A 22,635-nucleotide genomic window follows, 5' to 3' on the forward strand; every position below is an offset into this window, starting at 1 on the left:
ATGGTTACTGCAGTTTATCTTCCTTAACCTCCTTAACAAAGCAATGGCTTCACAAAGAGCCCAGCTGCATCTCAATGCTTTCAGAGTAGCCCAGGGTAAGCACTTTGCTGGGAACAGTAGCAGGCTGGAAGCAGGAGAGACTGAACTAACACCAAATCTGTGATTGCCTGGACATCCCCACATGGTTTGAGCTAGCTGAAAAGCAAAGAGGAAATTGCACAAAAGATGCTTGTGTAAATAGGTTCCTAACTTTTAGTGCTGGAGCCTGGGAAGCTTTACTGAAACAGGTTTTCTAGCTGCTTCCACTTAGCTCAGGGAGTGTCTACTTGAGCACACCATTATCAACAATTGACCATGACCATCTCCATTCTGTGGTAGAATCCAGCAAAAAGACACTTCTAATCCCGAAGGGATAACACTGCTTTTTGTGTCGGATTAGAGGTCAGCTTGAGTTTGAGCTCAGGTTACTGCTCACCCTTAAGCAGTCATTCCAGTTTTTATTGCCATACATGGGGAATGAAATGCATGCACGGGATACAAATAGCCTGGGATTCAAATAAACCTCTGCACAAGGATAAGAGCTCTGAATTTGGCCACGTTTTTCTCCTCTCTACACTCTATCTATCAAACTCACATTGCATGGAATAAACTTGAAGTTGGGAATACTTTCATATCTCATTCCCTTTATTTCACCTAGGACACTCTTAACTTCAACCCTTTAAGCCTTGCTCTCTGAGATGATGCGGGAGATGTGTGTGATTGCTATAGACCCCTCCAACTTCTTATTCAGCAGCTATTGGGAAACTGGTTTGGACCAGAGCACTGCAGCTGCAATGTTTTTAAGCACTCTCATCATTTCTGGAAATGTGTTTCCAGCATTATTTCCCATAGAAGCCCTTCCATCCCTTCCCCCACCAGGCAGCATATGCCCCATGATGAGTCACAGCTCATCCAAACTCCCTGAGCTGCTAAACCGCACTATGACCAAGAAGCTCTTCCTCAAAGGCATTCTGGCTCCAGCTGACCTCCTCAGGGACAGCCACAGGCTCTGCAGAAGTAACCTCTAACATAAAAGTTAAACATTATTTCAAACTGATACACGCAGAACAGGACATAACCAGATATGATACCATAGTTTCATTTTCTCACTAGTTTGGCATGTGTAGCTTTTCTTCTGCCCAATGGACACGCTTTTCTCTCCCCTGTAACCAGCTTCCTCCAACTTTAGTTGGTTCTGTACTTCTAAGAGTACTTTCTTCCCCTCAAAAAATATGTCCTTGCATTCCTCTCTTTTGTCTCAAGCTTTCTTTACTTGTCTTACCTACATAATTTCTGTATTTGTAAGGGTTTTTATCAGGATGTACTTTTTCATTTGCCCCAGAGAAATTTGCCTTCTTCCAACCATAGTCCTTTGCAGTCAAGTCAGAGGGAACTGTTTATCTGTTGCATGCAGTAACTTTAGGCAGCACAGACACTCTGCAGCCCCTTCCCAGGGGGGAATTTGTCCCACAAGGATGAATACCAGGTAACATATAAGTTTTGGGAAAGTCACTTACTCTATACTGGCCTGAAGGGGTCTGGAAGACCCAGTTTCACAACTGGGGAAGTGAGTCCATTTCTTCAGAGTACTAAAGGCTGGTGAATGCTGAGAGTCTCCAGTGTGCAAGGGGATGCAGGGGCAACACTGGGAAGTGAAATACTGTGCCAGGAACCACAGCTCCTGGAAACCTGAACCAACCCCTCCATCTGCACATCTGTTTGTGGGTCAGATCTCATCACGAACACAAGTATGTGCTACTCTCACCACCCTTGAGGAAAGCCCACTGTGCTTTTTCCTGGGCAGAGTCTTCCTGTCCAGACCACAGGGCAGCAGAGAAGGTGTACACTGCTCTTTCCTTCCCTTTGGGAATGGTTGTGCTGTGTGGAAGTTTGACTGCCAAAAGTGATACAGATCCAGAACCTCAACAGTTCCCTGCACAGTGGAAGTAAAAAGGTTCCTGAGTGTTGCATATTTTTGTATTTCTGCTTTTTGCATTGTCTTTTTATACTTTCTACACCTTTTCTCTTTCTTGGAGTTGTTTGTCATTTTACAATCCTACCCGGAACACCAGAATGACACTTGTGGTTCTCCATCTAAAGACAAATGCTGTCAGCCAAAATTTCATATATTTTAAAGTCTGGTAAGAGCAAAGCAAGAGGGAATCCACACTGTGAGTACTTCTGCGTCTGCGCAGGACTGCTAAACAGTGCAGACTGCACAGTATATGATGTCAGTCCATGGGGGAAAAAATCATAATTACCTGACCCAAACCAGCAGATAGACTCAATCAAAAAATTGCTATTTCCTACTTTTCTCCACCTTGCATTTCCCCTATTTCCATATTTGTCTTCTCCTTCCCAGAGATATATTTTATGGGGATATATCAAATATGTTGATGTACCACGGTTAGTTTTTACAAGGTGTCACTTTTCCAGTGACATCAGATTTTGTACAAGGTGGCAGCTTTTTAAAAATTAATTTTCCCCTCCTCCCCCACATTTACTATATAGAAATTTCGTTCCTTCAATATCTCTTTTAAAGCTTTGCACCCCTGAGGTTAGAATAATAGGTTAGAATAATCTTCACACCAATCTTTCCTCCCTTCATACACAGAGGAACTGTCTTGTCCCATGGTCCCTTTCCTCTTCATGAGATATTCACACATATGGTTTCATATACCTGTTTCATCTGAATTTTAAAAAACAGTTATCCCTCTACCCTGATTGGAGCCCATGAACTGTCCTAAGCTTTGTCCCCTCTTTGGCTGGTTATCTGCCATTTCCACACCCTCAGTAAGCCTCCAGACTTTGCCATGTTGCTAGATCATCATTAGTTTATCCAACACAGATTATAGCTCCTCTTCACAGCACAAGTGTCTTTCTCACATTTTTTCTAGATAAGAACTTTTTGGTATTTTTCTCAAGCTCCTCCCACTTGCTTTTACTTTATTCCTACATATCCTGCCTCTGAGAAACAACTTTCTATTCTGATCCCTCTTTTTCCTCTGTCCTTGCATTATCTACCAACATCTTTTCTGTGATGATTACCCGTCAAATTAGAAAAGGTGCTTTTCCCAACTGTCTTTTATCTTCTATTTGGGATATAAGCTCTAGGTAGCTTTCACATCTGAAACTTTAAAAACTTTACACCTCCTCCACATTTCAACCCGAGGCTCCTCAGTTTGCATGACTTGAGTAATTAAATCATATAGTTTATGAAAATTCTCCTCTTCAAAATCAGGAGCCTTAATTACAGTTCTGTTTCTATTTAGTCTTATATTTAGTGTAAACACAGTAGACTTGTGAGCATTTGAAATTTCTTTTATTTTTATTCTTCCATAGAAGCCATGGTGGTCCTCAAAACTAAGGCAAAACAGGATTGGCTGAGAGATCATTTGATGAAGTATTTCACCTACCATGTTTATAGGTTCCTTGAGAAATAGGTCCCTACTTCTGCACACCTTCTTCCAGCCTCCATCTAGCAAGTCTAAGTCTCACATAGACACATCATTTCCAGTTGTCATTTATTTCTCCAACTATACTACAGAGATCTCTGTCCATGTCTAGACTATAAAGATGAACTAAGGGCTACAGCAGCCATCTGGAATGATTTCTACAGGTTCTCTTTTACTAACTTTTACCAAAGTAGTTTTGACACATACAAATTTTGTCTTAGACCAGCAATAAATACTAATAATCTTTTTTTTATTATTGTTTTTTTTATGAGGAAGAATTTATGACACACTGGGTTTTTTGAGAAAGACAGTATACAATATTTCCAGGTCACTCCCAAAGCAATTGCATCACTGGGCAGCAAAAACCCCAGGGCTGCTGGACTCTTGGCTGCCTTAACTCTGGGATACCTCAAAAAAAGCAGTCTCCAGTGAAGCCTTAGGGAAGGATAATCAGAAGGGGCAGCAGCCTGAGGACTCAGTAGCCTTGGGGAGGCAGACCACAAAGATCTGATCTGCCACCAGTCTGGCAGGAGGCAAGGGGAGGAAGCAAGAGAGCTGCTAGCCCACCGCATGGACAAGGTGGGAGCTGGCTATGCTAAAGCAGAGGAGGCTTGGGGGCTGGAGGGAAGAGGTGATTATTTACTACCATGCCATCAGTCTGATCAGCCCATCAGAGAGCCCAGGGCTGGCTGGTGGGAGCAGTGGGGCCCAGGCAACAGCCCCTCAACTCAGTTCCCTCTGAGGCTTCAGTGGAGCTGATGCACCCCAGGGACAGAATTTCCACCCTGCACAAGTGTCATTTTCCAACTGAGCATGGCTCCAACCAAAAACTTGTGGCAAACTCTTACCTGCAGCTCTACCAACTCCAGTTACCAACAAAATATCTAAATCTTTCACAAGTATCAAAAGTGTGAAGCAAGACCCATATTTAAGCCACCAAATGAGTAATATCTGAAGCAGACTCAACAATAAGCTTGTGGGAATTTTTGTCTAGCATTATAAACTACGACAAATTACCATATCTAGCCAGATCAGACTGCTGTGCTTGTTACAATAACAGGAAAAAAAGCCAAATTCTGGGAATCTTTTTTTTTGTTGTGGTGTACTGTCACTCACTTTCACTAACACAATAAAAAAATGATGCCTGGAATTACAATAGCGTGGTGGAAACTTTCTACTACACTGCAGTGAACCTTAAGGGAAAACATGTACATATGTGCTACAGATATTACGTGCATTTCCAGGAACCTTGTCAAAATGGATCACATGAAAAAAACTGAGACAATCAGGAAGAAAACTGTTTCATCAACTTCTTCCATTACTCATACCACAGGGCAGATGTAAGATCAAAACCAAAAGTGTAATTTTTGAAAGCCTTTTGAAAATTTGAACATTTGGCTGGATTTCTTACCTTGTCACCTCCATGAGCCCCAGAGAAAATGAGAAGTCTGTGATCTTTCAAGAAGGAAAACACAACCTAAAATATCAATGCAGTTCAGGATTAGGTCCAAACACCAAATTGTTTAATTCAAGAACAAACCGCATTGCACTTTGCAAATGCATCTGCAAACGGAATTAGGATATGATGAAAAAGAAAATTCTCCTTGTGGTTTTTTGTATATCATCCTTGCCACTTTCATAATTAGAGGACATAGGCTACCATTAAAGTCAATTGCAAAGTTCCCCTTGACTTCAGTAGATGTAAACCAGGCTTTAATATTATGTTTTTCAGTTTTCTTGAGGTTTAAACACCTCATAAAATAAATTTACAGATGAACTAGTAAATGTACACTTACAAAGAAACCTCCTAAGGAGTCCCTGAAGCCATAGTTTTAAATGTTGCTGCTCATTCAGTTTACATCAGACAGATTAAGGGACTGTCAAACATAGATCAAGAATAGCAGTAAGAAATGCTGAAAATATACTCCAGAAATATAATTTTTAAAATATCATTTGATACATATGACAAAACAGACTTAGAGGAGGGTTTTATATTATGCTACATATGTCACAAGCTCAGAAAACCCTATCTATTTTTCTGCCTATCCATTTCAGTGATCTGTAAATGAAAACATATACCATATATACAGCAAGTTCTAAGAACCCTTTCAAAAAAACCACTCACATAAAAATGCAAGAAAAGCAAATTGAGAAAGAGAGTAAAAGTGTGGTATTAGAGAGAGTCTAACCGATGAGAAGTCAGAAATGCCACCATCCAGAGCTGACATTTTCTACTATAGAGCTATGTGCCCATTGGGCATAATTTTTGATCTCGCAGACTTTCCACAAGTAAAACTCCAATTGGCTTCAGTGCAAATGAATGAACTGCAGGATCTAATTAAGCCTGCTGACGTTTGAAAAACAATCTCATATGCTGCCTGAATATTTCAGTGAAATTCAGAGATTTTCAAGATAGTTTGCCCAATTCATTGACAAATAATTATTTATAAATATTTATAAGTATAAAGTAGAACTATAAACAGAAGGTGAGCATTTGATGATAAACAGATATAAGGAAGTAATAATTACCTAACCTGACTTGATGAAGGCTTTATTAGATGGAACGTCATAGATGACATTACCAAAGAAAGAGTTGTGATTGCTGGATGACATTTGCACAGTCATCTTGTTCCAGATACCACTGGAACAAGCAGAAAGGGTCTTTTGGCAATTGATAACCACTGGAAAAATGTCTGCCCATTACCACACAGGAAGACAGTAGAAGAGGCAAGGATACTGTCCAGCTCTCCAGAACAGACTTCAAATACCTAAACCTGGAGATCTTTTTTTTCTTTTTCTACCATGGCCTGTTTCATTCAGAAAATACCTTGCACCTTCTCAGCAAGTGAGCTAGAGTTCTGCAGTTAGCATCCACCAATCCTTCTCAGTGCTGCTTCATCTCCAGAGCAGATCCAGTAGGTATAGAGATGAGGACATATAAGTGAAAACACAGGCAATCACAAAACTAGAGTCAGTGTTTCCACGCAAACATATGTTGGAAGCATACAAAGGTTGCAGAGATCATTTTGTTAATCTTAATTTTAGGATACCTGGTCTGCAGCTTGAATATTATCTTAATGAGGTGTTTTGAATACATTTGTTTTTAAAAATAAAGTAATAATTCTATTTCCACTGTGTGCATCATACCCACAGAAACCCACCAACTAGGATGTTGCCTTCAGGCTACACACACTAGTGGAGAAATGGTCAGTAAAGAATCACAGAACCATGGACTCACTCAAGCTGGGAAGGACCCTCAGGACGTTGTGTGTTCCCACCCCCTGCTCAAAGTGGGACTCATTTCACCATTGGATGCGGTTTCTCAGGGTCTTGTTGAGGCTATCCAACTCTCTATGTGCATTCAGGCTAGTGGCAAAGAGAAACTATGCTGGAGGCTTGTCAACAGCATACAAACTAAAATTTGGGAGCCCTAAAATGCATTCCAGCTCAGGAGGGACTGGCTCCCTATTCCCGGTTCCACTTCAGAGCATCACTGCGGCTCAAAGTAACGCCCAGGGACAACACTACAGGGGTTGCCTCAGTTCTGGCCTCTGGTGCCCCCAGCTAGTGACTGTTCAGTCATCCTGTGAGGATGGTGTATGGAAAGTCTGATCATGGGAAGGAGCTGTGCAAGGCGGAGAAGATGAAATCTCTGGAAATATTTGCTGTTAGGCTTTATTAAACCTCTATGGGATATTTGGTAACTGTGTTTTTTTCCATGTCTTGAAAGCGTTTACCAAACTTGAAAGGCTTTGTGAGGATGGCAAAAGGCACATACCTGATTCAAAGGCAGGGAAAAGCCTGTCTTTGCTCAAAAATACAGGGGTCAGATTTTTTTTTTTACATAAGCAAAAATCTAGCCCTCTTCTTATAAATAATTCAATAGTTCACTTTTCATTTCAAAAATTTAAAAACTGGAGACTGGCATTGAATAAAAATAAATTTAGACTAAATATATTCACATTGGCAGAGCTCTGGAAAAACAAAAAAAAAAACTAAAACAGAATATTAAAACAGAAAGCACTAGAAGACCTTCATCACGGCCAGAGCTGCCCATCCTGCCTGTAATATTTTTTGTTAAGCACTTTGGAATCCTTAGAAGTGAACAGAACCATATCTCTGAAGCTGCTAGACTGCATTTCTCTGCTTCCCATTTCTTCTGCAGTATCTTACTGTTAATTATTGTCATTATAAACCACAGCTGGCTGGTGGGAGCACCAGTCAAGTATGTTTTCCTCTGGAACTAAACTCCAGGAAAATAAAAAACTCTAAATATGCATTGCATGAGGATTAAAGACAAGTTTAGAAGTTTGCTTCCAGAGAAAATGCTGGTGCATTTAAACTGTATTAATGTACAGGGGAGGGAGTGCCAAAGGACGAGAGCACTCCACAAATACAGCTGCAATTCCATCAAGTCAGAGCAAGCAGCTCCTTGCCTACAAGATGAGGTAAGTAAGGGATGTAGTGTAACAGCCTACAGAACACAAATGGATCTTGCAGTTCTATCTGGGCTGTGAGACCCCAAAACTAACAATATTAAATACATCATACATACAGGTTTTGTATTCAGCTTGGATTTTATTGAAAGTCCTAAATTCTGATTTTTTAAAGAGTATTCTTTTTATTATTATTATTATTATTATTGGTTGGTTTTTTCTGAGCTTCCAGTATGCAATGTCACCAGCTGGTAAGGGATCACTCATGGACTCTCCATCCTGTCATACTCAGTGGTGTTTGCTACTGATTTCAGAGGAGCAAGATTTCACCCCACAGGAAATCAAGGTAAATGGGAAATAATACTCATTTCATTCAATTAAATAGTAAAGCTCACATGCTTTCAGGATCTCTGTCCACAGACACTTCCTTTTTCTGTCAGAAAAATGCAGTTGGGAGGACATGTAACCTAAAGCACAAAAAAAGGTGCTACAACACAGAGTGAGACAAGGGGGCCAAAGCTGTAAATTCCTTCCATCGACATGGTAATCTGTATTTGTAAAAGGCCAATGCTGAGCAGTGAAAACAGAAATGCATAACCACATCACATCATTCCACTGCCAGAAATATTCATACTAATTTCCACCATCAAACACACAGTATGATTACTTAAAAGCTTTTTTAACTTATAGAAACAAAATCCTCAAGATGGAATAACTTCACATTTTCATATTCTGTAACATGAATATACATCAAATTGGCAACAATCTGTACCTTGTGTACAAGCCTCGTTCAGGGTCATTAACATGGAATCAACTCCTTGCCGTAAGTAAACACCTCTTTTTCTTGGGTTTTATGTCAAATATTGAAAATTAATCTTGCAAGTCATTTTGAGCCAGCAAAACAGGATTGACAAAGCAAGCACTGTAGTATGGTATCTTTTATTAGGCCAACTTAGAGTTCAAAAGTATGCAAGCCTCCTTGACCACACACAGGTTCATGTATGCAGAACTCCAGGCTGGACCCATAAAATGTATTAAACTACTTGCTTTGTCACTACCTATATATACATATAACATATATATATGTATATAATGCATATGCATACACATTTGAAATGCTTCAGAATAAACTGTTCATCGACATGGGTTTAAAATAACAACCCTGAAGGACTTCTGTGGGTTGGCATGTAATCTTGCTATATATTACTGGATTTAATAAAGAAAATTTATCAGTACACAAAACAAATCCTGCTTCTGATTTCTATTGAGGTCTCGTTCCTATGAAAAAAGTCATAGTAATAATGTTAGCAACCATACATTGTTTGCTGTTTATAGTAATAACAATGAAAATACCTGACAAAGATACAGCACAGTGTTTCACATCAAGTGTTTTACAAGGAATGATACACAGCATCACTAACCTTGTAGTAGCTATGATACTTCAGGATGCTTTATGCAGGTAAGACCCATTCTAAAAGGGAATCTCTTCTGCATAAGAATTCAAATGTTGCTTATGTTGTTATGTGCCCCAGCAAGGTGTGTGCATCACCTGCTCAGTTCTGCTTTCCATCCCACAAGCACATAAACAGATCACCACCATGTCATTCAGCAGCTCTCAGTCCGCAGGACAAGCCTTCCTCCCCCGCAACAGAAAGGCCAGTGGTGGGAGCTACATACAAAGAACATATTAAAGAACTGTGACAGAGGCAACTCCTCTTCTTCCTTCAAGTTCTGGCATCTGTGAAGCACTTCCTGGGTGTTTCATTAGGAGTGCTGTCACACCAGTAAATGCAAGCCATTCATTGTTACAAAGACTGAAGAACTGGTGACCCTCAAGCCTTTGGGCTACCAGCACACGTATGCTTCATAAATATGAGTATCAATGACTGCACAGTGTCTCTACAGCCTTCAGCTACTGCAGCTCTGCCAGCACAGGCTGTGGCACTGCCTTGCACTGCCTTGGGGTGGGTTTGATCTGGTAGCATCAAATGTGTCTCTGATAAAGTCTGATAACTCATTTTGAACGAGTCTGAAGTTGATGCTACATCTTCTTAGATCTGATCTTGAGCAACAAAGGCTGTTTGAGACCAAAGAACATCACAGATTTGTAGAAGAGCTTTGTCTGGCTACGGCAGTATGCTCACAGAGGATCAACATGGTGATTCTTCTGCTGATGAACTGGGTCATGGGAAAAAAATATTGGTAAGTAGATATACTGATTAATAAGAAATCTGAAACCATCTTTAGAATACACTTAAGATGTGGCCTCAGTGTTACCCTATCCACCTGAAAATAATATGGAGGATTAGACATGAAAGCTAGAACGCCATTTATCCCTGAGCTGAGGTAATGGCTACTAAAAATGTGGATTTCATTGACAGATGATTTACTGAACGTGATGACAGACGCTCAAACATGGCTCCATTAAAGATAAAAGCAACATACTTAAATCTCATGAGGAGGGATTTTTTCTTATTGGTAGACAATGTATGTCAAGACCTTTAGAAACTAAGGAACCACATAATGAGAAAATAACAAAGAACCAGCAGTCATAAGTGTCTGGCTGAAGTTCCCACTAAATGGGCTTTGATAGATCATTTTTTCCCGACAACAAAGGCATCAGAGGGATTGGTTGGATTCTAGTTCTTCACTACAACCTATGATGAAAAAGACTTCCTGTGGCCAAATGAAAAGACAAGGACAGCACTTTCTCCCTGGAAATGTGGGTTTGTTTGCACTACTAGTGAATCTAGTTCAGAGATATCATCCAAGAACGTTGGTACCATCAGGGCCAAAGCGGGGAGATGTAGATATAAAAATGTCCCAAATATTGGTACATTATGTTCTTTGAAGATGAGAGTTTTATCAGTGGCTGAGAAGATACTGAAAATCTAAAAACTAAAACTAGTTATTCTCTTGCTTCTGAGAGTTCATACTTCACTGCCAGCTGTAGTGCACTGCCTCAGTCAGCCTTAGTGCTTGGTTTCAATGAGTGTGACTCAAAGGCTAGCACAGAGCTGTCCCCCCTTTCTCTGTGGGCCTCAGTGACAGCTGACCTCTGCGACAGTACTGGTCTTCTGGAAACACCAGTCTTGGGTGCAGCTGATGAGAGTGGGTGGCCTCAGCCCTCTCATTAACAGGACACAAGAAGAGAGAAACAGACACTTCTAACATGTGGTTCTTCTCTCCAAAAAGGAAATGTCAAAAATAGGTAAGATTAATAACTCCCCAGAAGTACCCACTCCTCTCCTAAGGTGACATGCTTCGATACAAACATTCATATTGCAGACACCTACAATTAGATTAGAAGAATCCCACCTCAGACATCTGCATTTCAGAAGAGGAAAACATTGGAGCCTTATAGCACAGATGCACCTAAGAGGTTATATTATCATCTTGTGACATACATATCATACACATCACAAAGACTAAAATTTTGACTCCCAAATCTTCACTGAACATTCACAAAGAATGTCAAACTGCACATTTGAAAGGAATGCGGCCTATTTCTCGAGAGGAGAACAAAAATTATGTCCATTATGTCATACACCTTTCACATATGTCTTAAAGCCTGAGAATTTCATAAAGCTGACCACTAAAAGGAATTGCACATTCATTAACTACTATATTACTTATTTTCCAACAAACACAGAAAGACACCTATGACAAAAAAATATAGTAACTACAAATTACAGTTATAATAAACTATCCCTAATTAATATATCCAAGCAAACACTAGGAGTGATCTACTACTTTGCCAAAGAACAAAAAAGTAAAGATTTGTAAAGTTTGGGGCTGCTTTTCACCTTTGGATAGAGTCCTTGCAGAGAAAGTATACATTCTCTGATTTAACAGACTCAAAGAAAAATAAGCTTTTAATCTTGCTCTGTAACAAGATTCCTCCATAGTATTTTCATAATTAAAAACTAGGAGTAGGCAGGTGAGAGGCAGAGCTGTTTCATGTGAACAAAGAGATGAAAAAAAAGGCGTAATTGGGGCTCCTTCTTCCAGTTCCTACAGATCAAGCTATAAAATTGCTGTAATGTCTTCCTAGGAGAGTTTTATTATGTTATTTTGTAATGTCTTCCAAGCTAGAGTAGACCCAAAGGCTTCCTTTGTTACGTTTACACTGAATTAGCATTAATTAGTGATGAAGGGTAAAATAAATTACATGTTCCGGTGACCAAATGTAGGTGTCTAAATAAGAGTGAGATGAATTGTCTCTAAGCTCCATTGACTGTATTGACTAGTTTGACTACCTCAGGGGAGGTTCACATTGGATATTAGGAAAAATTTCTTCACTGAAAGATAGGTTAAGCATTGGAACAGGCTGGCCAGGGAAGTGGTGGAGTCACCATCCCTGGAAGTGCTCAAAAAATGACTGGGCATGGCACTTGGTGATATGGTTTAGTGGGCATGGTGATATTAGTTCAAATTTTCGACTTGATCTTGCAGATCTTTCCCAACCTTAATGATTCTGTGATCTATGATTGTACGACTACGAAAGGCATTTAAACACTAAACTCACATGTGGACATCTACAGTTACCTAAAATGTAAACATTTAACATCTCTCCCAGGCCTCACAACTCCCACTGACAGATAGGTGAATATTCCAGACTAGCTTAGTGATGAATGAAATTACCCTAAAAAAAGGAAATAGAAATGGTCTTCAAATAGGAGACAATTATACTGAGACAAGAATAAAATTCTACACTTGGGCATCACTTGAAGGATGATAGGCTAAGGAACAATTCCGAGAAAAAAAGATTAATAAACTGAAGATTAATCAACAGTGTCAATTAGTTATAAAAAACAAAACAAAACATTCATAATATGATGGGATGTAAACCTCACAAGGCATATGAAGCAATCCTTCATTCTGTTTGTCACAGGTGATACTGTTTGCAGGAATGCATGAGGAAACATGGAAAATAGAAGTAAAGCTACAAGAATGACTCGAGGTCAAGAAAAATAAGTTATTCTCAATCTTTTTCAAATCAAGATCCAGAAAAGGTAGCAAAGTTGCAGCAAAAGAGACTCAGGTTGCAGATCAGGCTTGTATGTGTAACTTGCACATATTAAAAAGTACAGTTTTCTAAAATGATTAAACACTGGATTTAACTACCTTGAGAGGTTCTGCAATATCTGTCCTTGGAGGTCTTGGAAAGCAGGTTAGCCAAATATCTGTTACAGAGGACATAGGATATTTAATGTGCCTTGATCAGAGGGAAGGAGTCGATGACCTCATATCTGCTCTAGCACTGTTTTCTGTAATTCTGTGGTAACAAATCACTGTAGAGGCTTGTCTTTGACTAAAATACTGTGTCGTACCCAGGATTAGAGCACTCTATCTTTTCTCATTCTTTTAAATAACACCAGCCAGGAATTTTGGCCTATTCTTCAGACAAAAAAAGAACAAAAAACAAAAAACAAATCTCTTTTAAACAGCCACATAAATAGGTAATAAAATCATACAATTTTGGATTGGAAGGGAACTCCAAAGACCATCCAGTCCAATCTCCCTGTCATGAGCAGGGGCTTCTTTCACTAGATAGAGGTTGCTCAAAGGCCTGTGCAACATGACCTTGCACACTTCCAGTGATAGCGCATCCACAGCTTCTCAGGGAAACCTGTGCCAATATCTCACCACCTTATAGTAAAAAATTTCTTCTTTATGTCTAATCTAAACCTGTCCTCTGTCAGTTTAAAACCATTTCCCCTTTTCATTGTCACTACTGTGTCCCTCTGTGTTTCTTAGAAGTTCTCTTTCTATACTGAAAGTCCACAATAAGGTCTATCCAGAGCCTTCTCTTCTCCAGACTAAACAACCCCAACTCTCTCAGTCTTTCCTCATAGCAGAGGTTTTTCTACCCCTCTGATCTTTTTTGTGACCCTTCTCCGTATCCACTCTAACAAGGTCTTGTCCTGTACTGGGGAGTCCAGAACTGAATGCAGTACTCCAGAATGAATCTTACCAGGGTGAAATAGAGGGACAGAATCACCTCCCTCCACCTTGGCCATGCTTCTGTTGATGCAGCCCAGGATACAACTGGATTTCTGGGATGCAAGTACGCATTGCCACTTCATTTTTTTTTAATCAATGAGTCCAATTTTTCATCAATGAGTATCCCAAAGTCCTTCTCTGCCATCTCAATCCATTCATGCCTCAGCCTCTATTGATATTGGTGATCGTTCCAACCCAGGTGCAGGACCTTGCACTTGGCCTTGTTGAACTTCATGAGGTTCCCATGGGGCCAGTCCTCAAGCCTGTTAAGGTCCTTATGAATGGCATCCTTTGCCTTTAGCAAATAACTGGAACTCTCAGCTTGATGTCCTCTGTAACCTTGCTGAGGGTGCACTGATCCCATTGCCTACGTCCTTGATAAAGATATTAAATAGTATTGGTCCCAGTATGGACCCTCCAAGGACACCACTCACGACTGGTTTCCACTTGGACATTGAGCATTGACTCTTGGGATGCTGCCATCCAGTCAATTTCTTATCCATCTAACACTCCATCCATCAAACCCATGCCTCTCCAATTTAGAGATAATAATGTTGTAGGGGATTGTATCATAGGAATAACAAAAGTCCAGGTAGATGACATCCATACCTCTTCCCTTGTCCACTGATGCAGTCACTCCATTATACAGTACCACTAAGTTGGTCAGGCAGGACTTGCCCTTGGTGAAACCATGCTGGCTACCTCTAATCATCTTCCTATCTTCCATGTATTTTGACATATCCTCCAAGAGGATCCTCTCCATGTTCTTAGCTGGAGATAACACTGACTGGTTGGTAACTGCCAGCATCCTCCTTTTTACTGCTTTAAAAATGGGGGTGATATTTCCCTTTTTCCAGTCACTGGGGACTTCACATGGTTGCCATGAATTTTCAAGAGTGATGGAAAGCAGTTTGGCAGCTACGTCAATCAATTTCCTCAGGACTCTGGGATGCACCTCATCAGGTCCCACAAGGTTGTGTTCAGGTTCCTCAGCTGGTCTCAAACCTGTTCTTCCCTTACAGTGGGAGGGACTTTGCTGCCCCAGTCCCTGTCTTGAAGTTCAAAAGTTTGAGAGATGTGGGAAGGGACATCACCATTGAAAACTGAGCCAAAAGAAAGCAGAGGAGTAACTGAGCCTTCTCCATGTCTTCTGTCACTAGTCTTCCTATTTCTCGGGGCAGGGGGTGGTGGTGTAATTCTGGCAAATGTAAAGAAGTGCATAACCACATTGTTGTTGAATCTTTAAATACAAACTGAGCAATTTCATCGTTATGTCTAAAAAATTCACACTCACATTTACAGCCACATCAATTACATAGCACAATAAACATATCATGTGTAGCAGATACAAAGCTGTAAATCCAACGTCATTAAGTACTTTTGCACCTTAAGTTGCCTGCAAAATCCCTGAAACAAAGGCACCAAAGAAAACTCTGAAGACTCTGTTATATATAAACACCACTTTCAATTTCTTCAGCAACTTCCCTGCAGAATAATGTTATTACAGACCCAGAAATATGACCTTATTCTTCAACCTTTTCAAAACAGATGGGTTGGGGGATCACCATGAAAACCGCAATTTCATAATCTTCTAACATAACTGTTAAAACCCTAGGCTTTCTCAGAAACATGCTGTCCATTTGCACTGAGTTTAGGCAATTTTCTGGCATTATATTTGAATGACCTTGTGCCTAGGGCTGAAAAATTATGCTGTAATTTGTTCTAGATGGTCCAAACATACACCCACCGCTTCTGTGAGATCCTATGGCAAAAATACAGTGCCTTCCAGCAAAGTGATGTTGGGAGGAGAAGAACTATGAACATGGCAATTAGCATTTTAAAGCCAAGAGTTCTTTTACATCTGTGACTTCATCTGCCTATGCTTCTTTATTCCTGAAATTACTTATCATATTACTGTTATCTGTTTCTTAGGAGCTTTTACCAAATTTTAGAATTGAATTGAATTTCCCAGTTCAGTTTCAGGACGGACATTCTTATTTGCATCACAGAACTTCAGGAGGAGAGTCAAGTATAAATGGTGTCTCATGCTCTGCATACTGCTGTAATTGGATACATGCAATGTCTCTTCTCTGTGCCTTGGCAAAACCCCCTTAAAAACTGCTGCTCAGCATGTTGGTCACTCATATGCCAAGCTTAAAAAAGAAAACATGCTACCAACTTTTAATACAGTGACCCTATATATTTCAAAAGTCATCAGATCTATCAGATTACAATAAAATTCCAATGCTGTTATTTTGCTTCTATAACCCCTTAAGTAGCAATGCAGAAGCCAGTGGGACAGGCACTGTGCTCTGAAACTCCATCAGTGACACTTGCCACCCAGATCCGCCTGGCAGTTTATCTCTGTTAGCAGATCAAAGACGTACTCAGGATTTGCCTAGACAAGGCACTTTGAGAAAACTAATCTGGATCAACCAAATGAAGTGAACTACAGATTGGATTTACACTCTAAGTATCTGCACAGGTGTTTATTACTATTCAGTAAATCTGCATTAGAAATCTGTTGAGATTAACTGCCAAGTCTCATAGATAACACAGTGGCAGTTTAACAGAACTCCCTAATGCGAGCCATAAAGCCATCCTCTCTCTTAAGACTTTTTGCACCAGGAGAGACTCGATCTAAATCTGCAGCTCTTAACCAGGCAACTAGAGGAATGATGGCAGCTATGAGAGAAGCAATCTATCAGGCAGACTAGAAGTATTTGGTATTATAATTGGAGCATTTAGATATTCTATATTTAAATAGTGCCCTGTCACTATCAAGCTTTCCTAAAATTCAAATCAATGGCACATTCCGAATGTGGAGATATTACCCCTCTTTCCACAAGAATTGAGAGAATGGAAGTGATTTGTTATGCACCTGACACAAAGAAAAGAAAAAAAAAAAAGCATAACTTAATATAAAATACATATGTCTGCATCTTACCTGTCAGATCATGCTCTGCACAATTGGGTATTTATGGGTGCATCTCCTCTCTAAAACAGACTAGATGAATTATATTCTCAAAGTACCTGCTTCTCTCTACTGACCATAAAGAAGTGTGATGTGACATGGTACACACTGTGTACCTCTAAAGATAAATTACATTAATGTGTATCAAGTTTTTCCTAATATTTATTTCATCTTGGCATGCCCTGCTAATGATGATCAAGTTAATGACTGCAGGTTTCAGATCTCTGGCTGCAAGTTACATCTGCCCTCCCCCTCTGCACATCATCTTCTGTGCATTTTCATTGTATATCTGAATGAAAATCATATTTCAGTGTTTTGTTTTTCTTTTGGTATGTTCCAATGATCCAACTGTTTTTCTTTTGCTACAAATAGCATATGAATGTTACTTGGCTGAAGGAATGGTGTTTCAAGACACCATGCTCACCTGTAGAAAAGACAGATGGAAAACGCTCAAGGGCATTGTCTCACATCAGATTGTTCTAGCAGTCCCACTGCTGAGAGTGTGACGCCCCAGTAGCCCTGGCAGATGTACTTCAGCCTGTGAGCCCCACTTCTCCAATCTGATTTCAGGCAGGTTGTTGTATCCCCTCATAGGCCCAGCCTTCACCTGATGCCACAGTTTGGGAACTGGTGCTCCAGGCCTCGTAAAGGCTTGAATTAAGCATATATGGCATTTTCTGGATAAGACTAGGTGGAATCTAGTTTCCTTCTGCGGCAGGATAACAGATGGGAGAAGCAGGAGGTGTCATATCTTGACTGTTTCAGACACTGACATGTATTATTCTTCTACCTCAGACAGAGAAAGACAGTTTAGAGGAAACTGATACAGGACGAGTACAAACCAGCTGGGAAGTCATTCACTAGAAGCATTTATCAATGGTTAGTTATTGAAATTGAAGTATATAGAGAGTGGAATTCCTCAGGAATTCATGCTAAATTTGGGGCTTCTCAATATTTCCATTAACAACCTGAATGAAGGAAGATGAAATATGCTTATTCATTACTGCAGTTAATCCCATAGAGACCACCAGCTCACTGGAAAATAGAACTGAAATTCAGATTATCTTGACAAGTTGGAGAAACAGTATTAAAGATAGGTGGCAAATTTATGTAAGGACCTATGCAAAGTCCTGCACTTTCACAATACACAAATAAAATCTAGGCAAGAAGTGGTAAGACAGCAGTCCCATAGAAAGGAGCTAGGGGAGTACAGCCAGGATTTAATCAACAGTGCTGCTGCAATTAAAAATAAGTAAAAAAAAGTAAACCCCACAGTGGGATAGTAAGAGTGAAGAGTAAGATAGCCTTTGGGAGACTTGAGTTGTGGCAAGGTCCTAGATGGAATACCGAGCCTAATTTGAGATATGGCAAAAGGAAAACTGGACAGAGTTCAGAAAAGAGAGAGAAGAATTGTCAGAGGTAAAAAAAAATAGTACACCAATGAAGAAAATGCAAAAGGACTGGCACGGTTTAGTCTACAGATGACTACAGAAGACACACCAAGAAAACTCTTCCAACATGAGGGATGGTTAAACACAGGCATAGATTGCATGAGGGGTGTGTGAAATCTCCATCCATGGGTGTCTTTAGGAACAGGCTAGACAAATGGAAAAGAAAAAGAGTAGCAGATCATCAGGGCATAGGGAGAGATTCAATGATCTCTGGGGTCCCTTTTACCTCTATTTTCTAGGATACAGTCATTCTGCATCTTCTAAACTTTTTGTTGTGAGCAGTTGTGTTTAGAGTAATTGTGCAAAGACCAGCATTTCTCATTCAGCATCCTTGGAGCTGAATGAACCTGAGCTTTTCACTTGTTATAAATTCAGTAAGTCCGCTACTGCTCAGAGTTCACTGCACTAAAGCTAAGGCAGTTAGACAGCCTGCTTTTATAATGCTTTCAGTGAATAAATTTGCACAGCTGCTACCTACAGTCTACATTATTGCTCAGCACCACTTTGTTAATTTGGAATCCAGATCTGGTGACTGATTTAGGAAAACAGTTCAGCTAATCCCTAGTGAATAGAAATCCTCAGCCTAAGATTGTATGGCTCACCAGATTCCCACACGTGCAAAGGCAGCAGCTGCCTTGCAAAGGGAAGTTAAAATATCAAGCACAAACTTCAGGGGGTTTTCATATGACATGCTTATTTTCCTTCCTCGGAGACCTAGGGCTCCAAAAGGAAGGAGTAGAGATAATCACAAACTTTCCCAGTAGATGACTTTCATAGTAAGGTGGAAAGTGCATGTATGTGTTCTAGAGAGCTCTGTGAGGGCAATGATCCTGGCAGGAGAACATTCAGAGCTAGTGTTAAAAATAATAAATTCTGCAAATTAGTCTTGTCTTGTTTCTTCAATCAGCCAATGCAATTAGTGTGCATAGCCATGTGATATCAATAACCCATATAATTTTAAACTATCTCCATGTAATTGCCTTCTGCATGGTAAAATACATTCAGGCAGAGTACTCTGAATTACAGCTCCTGGGTGAGAGTTTCTGGGCTAGCATTCATTGTTGTGGGAAGGCTCCTGTGCAGATTGCTTCATGCCTGATAGAAATCCCTTGACTGACCCACAGTCTGTTGAGCTTTGGGAGACCACATAAGACCCATTACTTCACTCAAACTTGGCGTGAGGTGGGCAAGCAGCTGGGCTGTGGAGATAGGCCAATCAATCAGACATATGTTATGCACTGTACCTGTTTCTGCAGTAGCGATCCAAATACAGAAATAAATGAAAAAAATATATAATAAAACCAACTATTTTAATTACAAAAATTAAAAATCATTTCTTCCTCGAAATTATTGTTATAAAGACATAATAACTACTCTCAGATAAGTCCTTCTGAGTGGCACTGCATTAGTGAATGGGTCTACTGCAGCTGAAACTAGCTTCTATTAAGCACAAAACTTCCACCTACCCATATTCAGGAGAATATCTCCCAACTATGCTTCTCTTTATTCTCAATAACTTTTGAGAACATTACGTAAGTTGCCTAGCTATATATTGATTTATATATGCCCCTGGATATCTCAGACACATACCTCCTTCTTCTCATTCTTGCTGTTCTCTTGCACTGAACTTTTTTTCACTTTCCCCCCATAATTTCTTCCACTGTTTCTGAGCTTTCTTCTTTTTCCTTCCAAATTAAGCTGTATGGAATTAACCTTAGAGGCTCCTTCTCAATAGACTTATGCTTCTCTCCTGTCCTCAAGAGCAAAGAGATTTATTGATGATTTACTCTCACCTCCTGCCAATTACAAAATGGAGCTCAGTTCTCTAACAGTGCAGTGTAGGCCACTAGAGCAGAAGAGATGAAATCGGTTCATTAGAAGCAAGATATTTTGTCCAAGGTTATTTTCTAGCAAATGTACATTTACAGGTGCAATCAGAGGTCTTTGATGCAATGCCTAAGAAAAAAAATGAGGCTCAGAATCTGAAGCTATTCAGATACTTACCTCCTACTGCTCAGCAAAAAATATTTAAACAGGAGTCAGATGCCCAAGGACCACAGATGACATCTGGGGATCCAGGCCTATGGTCCCATCTGAGCTACCCAAGCACCAAACAATTCAAGATGCTCTCAGGTGAATAAGAGTCTCATGTGGAAAGCTTTGCTAAAGTTTCTGAACTAAATGTGCTTCTGGGAAGTGAACTAGGCGTTGCTGGTCTGTTTTCTGAGATCTGTATTACAGATAGCCAATGGGTACCAGAAAAGGTCATGTGTAAACCATATGTTGATTGTGTTAACTTACAGTTATTGCAGTGTCACACATTGTTGAGCCACTCACTTGAACTGTAAAAAAAAAAAAAAAAAGCCAAGTTGTATTTATGTATTTACTAAAATGAGGTAACTAGCTTTTGATTAGCAAATGCTTTCTGAATATCATTCTAGACTGACAAGACTTCCTTTTCATATAACATTTTATAATTTTTACCTTTTGCTAGATACTGTCACATCAGGTCAGGGATCTGGCCTCTAAGGTAGGATGCACAATTCCAAATCAAGTGCTTCAATTTGCTGTGAAATACGTGAGAAAATCTGGGCTCTCAAAAGAGTGATAAATACACAGTTGCACATTAAACCGTGTAGACTCAGGTAATACAGCAGGCCAGCCATGTGAAGCTGCTGAAATATCATTTCTCTCTGGAGTTTACATACCTTGAAGCAACAATTGAAAAGTAGTTTGAATTCTAGGCCAGCACCTAGCATCCTCCTGAAGCACTGAGTATTGCTAGTATGAGCAAGCACTTCAGCAGGAGCAGTACTATTACATTTGCACATTGCAAATCTCCAAAGCCACAAGCACACACATTTCCTTACCCAAATACTTTCATTTCTATCTACGCAGATGTACATTACAGATATTAAAAGTTTCTCCATACATTAGCCATTTAATAAACTATTCATTTTGGTTACTCTTCCTTCAACTCCCTCTAGAACACTTACTAATTTATGACTGAGAACTAATATTAATTAATCTATTAAAAGGAGAAAATACACATTCAGATGTATGCAGAGAAACATTTTTTCTCTGTTTACTCTTAATTTACATCTTGATGAGTCAAATCCCCACTGTTACACTGCCAAGTCAAATAACATTTCATCATTGATTAAAATTGTCCCGCGGGACTGTAGAACGCAAACCTCTCTAATAAATTTGGTCCGCTAAATTATTATGACCAAGAAAAATCTGCATTTTACATCTCTAAGCAAAAGTAATGAAGAAGACATCTTTTCAGAGCCAGTGGCTTTTGAGAGGGCGAATCATTTGCATTTTCAATAGAGCAGTATCCGTGGAATAGCTCCATCGAGCTGGAGGGGGAATGGCCGGCGGTGCCGCCGCCGGGTGACTCGCATGAGCGGCCCGGGGGCGGGGGCGGGGGCCCGGGGTCTCCAAGAGGGGAGGCAAAAGAAAAATCGAACGAGGGGGGAAAACCAATACCAGGTGTATTGGTGCAGCTGTACAGAAGCCGGAAGGGATTGATGTTATCGACTGCCTTTTCGAGCTTTGGGCTAACTATCTATTTTTACATGGAAGCGATGCCGGATGCGGACACTTCTTGAACGCCGCATCTCGGCAGCCCCGTGTTAGCGGACAGCCCGGGAGGAGGCGGCCGCCAGCTGTAAGGAGCCCTGGGCGAGCTGCGCGGAGAGCCCGGGGCCGGCTCTTTAGGTCAGCCCTTCCCCGCATGGACCCTTCGCCGCGGCCGCAGAGAGGCCGAGCCGGGCCGGGGCCGAGCCGCGAGTGTCCCGGGCGGTCTCCGCTGGGAGCGGCAGAAGCCGAGGCCGCGGCTGAGCCCCTCCGCGGCCCGGCCCTGGTGCGGCGGCGGTGCCACAGGCAGCTCCCTCCTTCCCGCACCTCCCGCCCGGCTCGGCCTCCCCCCGACCCGGTGCCTCCCGGCGCTGCTCTCTCGCAGCACGGACTGCTCCAGCCGTCCCGGCTCCGTCCCAGGAGGTACCAGCACTGTCCTAACTGTTCCAGCATTATTCCAGCCCTGTCCCAGTCTGTGCCAGCACTGTCCCAGAACCATCCTATCTGTTCCAAGACAGTTCCAGACTATACAGCACTGTCCCAGATGTTCCAGCACTGTCTCGAACGGTGCCAGGGTAGCTCCAGTCTGACCCAGCTTTGTCCCAGCACCGTTTCAGGATGCCCCAGCACTATCGCAACTGCTCCAATACAGTACCCTAGCAGACTGTCCTAGCATCGCCTCAACTGTCCCA

At 40.9% G+C, this 22,635-nt stretch overlaps 1 long non-coding RNA gene across 5 annotated transcripts in view; it reads right to left on the reverse strand.

Annotated features, from left to right (window-relative positions):
* LOC116439755 overlaps nucleotides 1–22,635 on the reverse strand; it is a 94,730-nt gene that overhangs the window by 15,191 nt on the left and 56,904 nt on the right. For 3 of the 5 annotated variants that reach the window (XR_004238260.1, XR_004238263.1, XR_004238262.1), the window contains exons 12-13: nucleotides 20,663–20,703; nucleotides 4,906–4,971 (exon numbers count right to left, since the gene is read on the reverse strand). This is a non-coding gene — a long non-coding RNA (uncharacterized LOC116439755). Of the gene's footprint in view, nucleotides 1–4,905; nucleotides 4,972–6,321; nucleotides 10,109–13,057; nucleotides 15,135–20,662; nucleotides 20,704–22,635 lie in introns of all 5 variants that reach the window. The other 2 variants (XR_004238261.1, XR_004238259.1) reach the window with 2 other exon arrangements.

This window comes from Corvus moneduloides, chromosome 2 (assembly GCF_009650955.1).
Source record: "Corvus moneduloides isolate bCorMon1 chromosome 2, bCorMon1.pri, whole genome shotgun sequence".
Taxonomy (NCBI): Eukaryota; Metazoa; Chordata; class Aves; order Passeriformes; family Corvidae; genus Corvus; species Corvus moneduloides.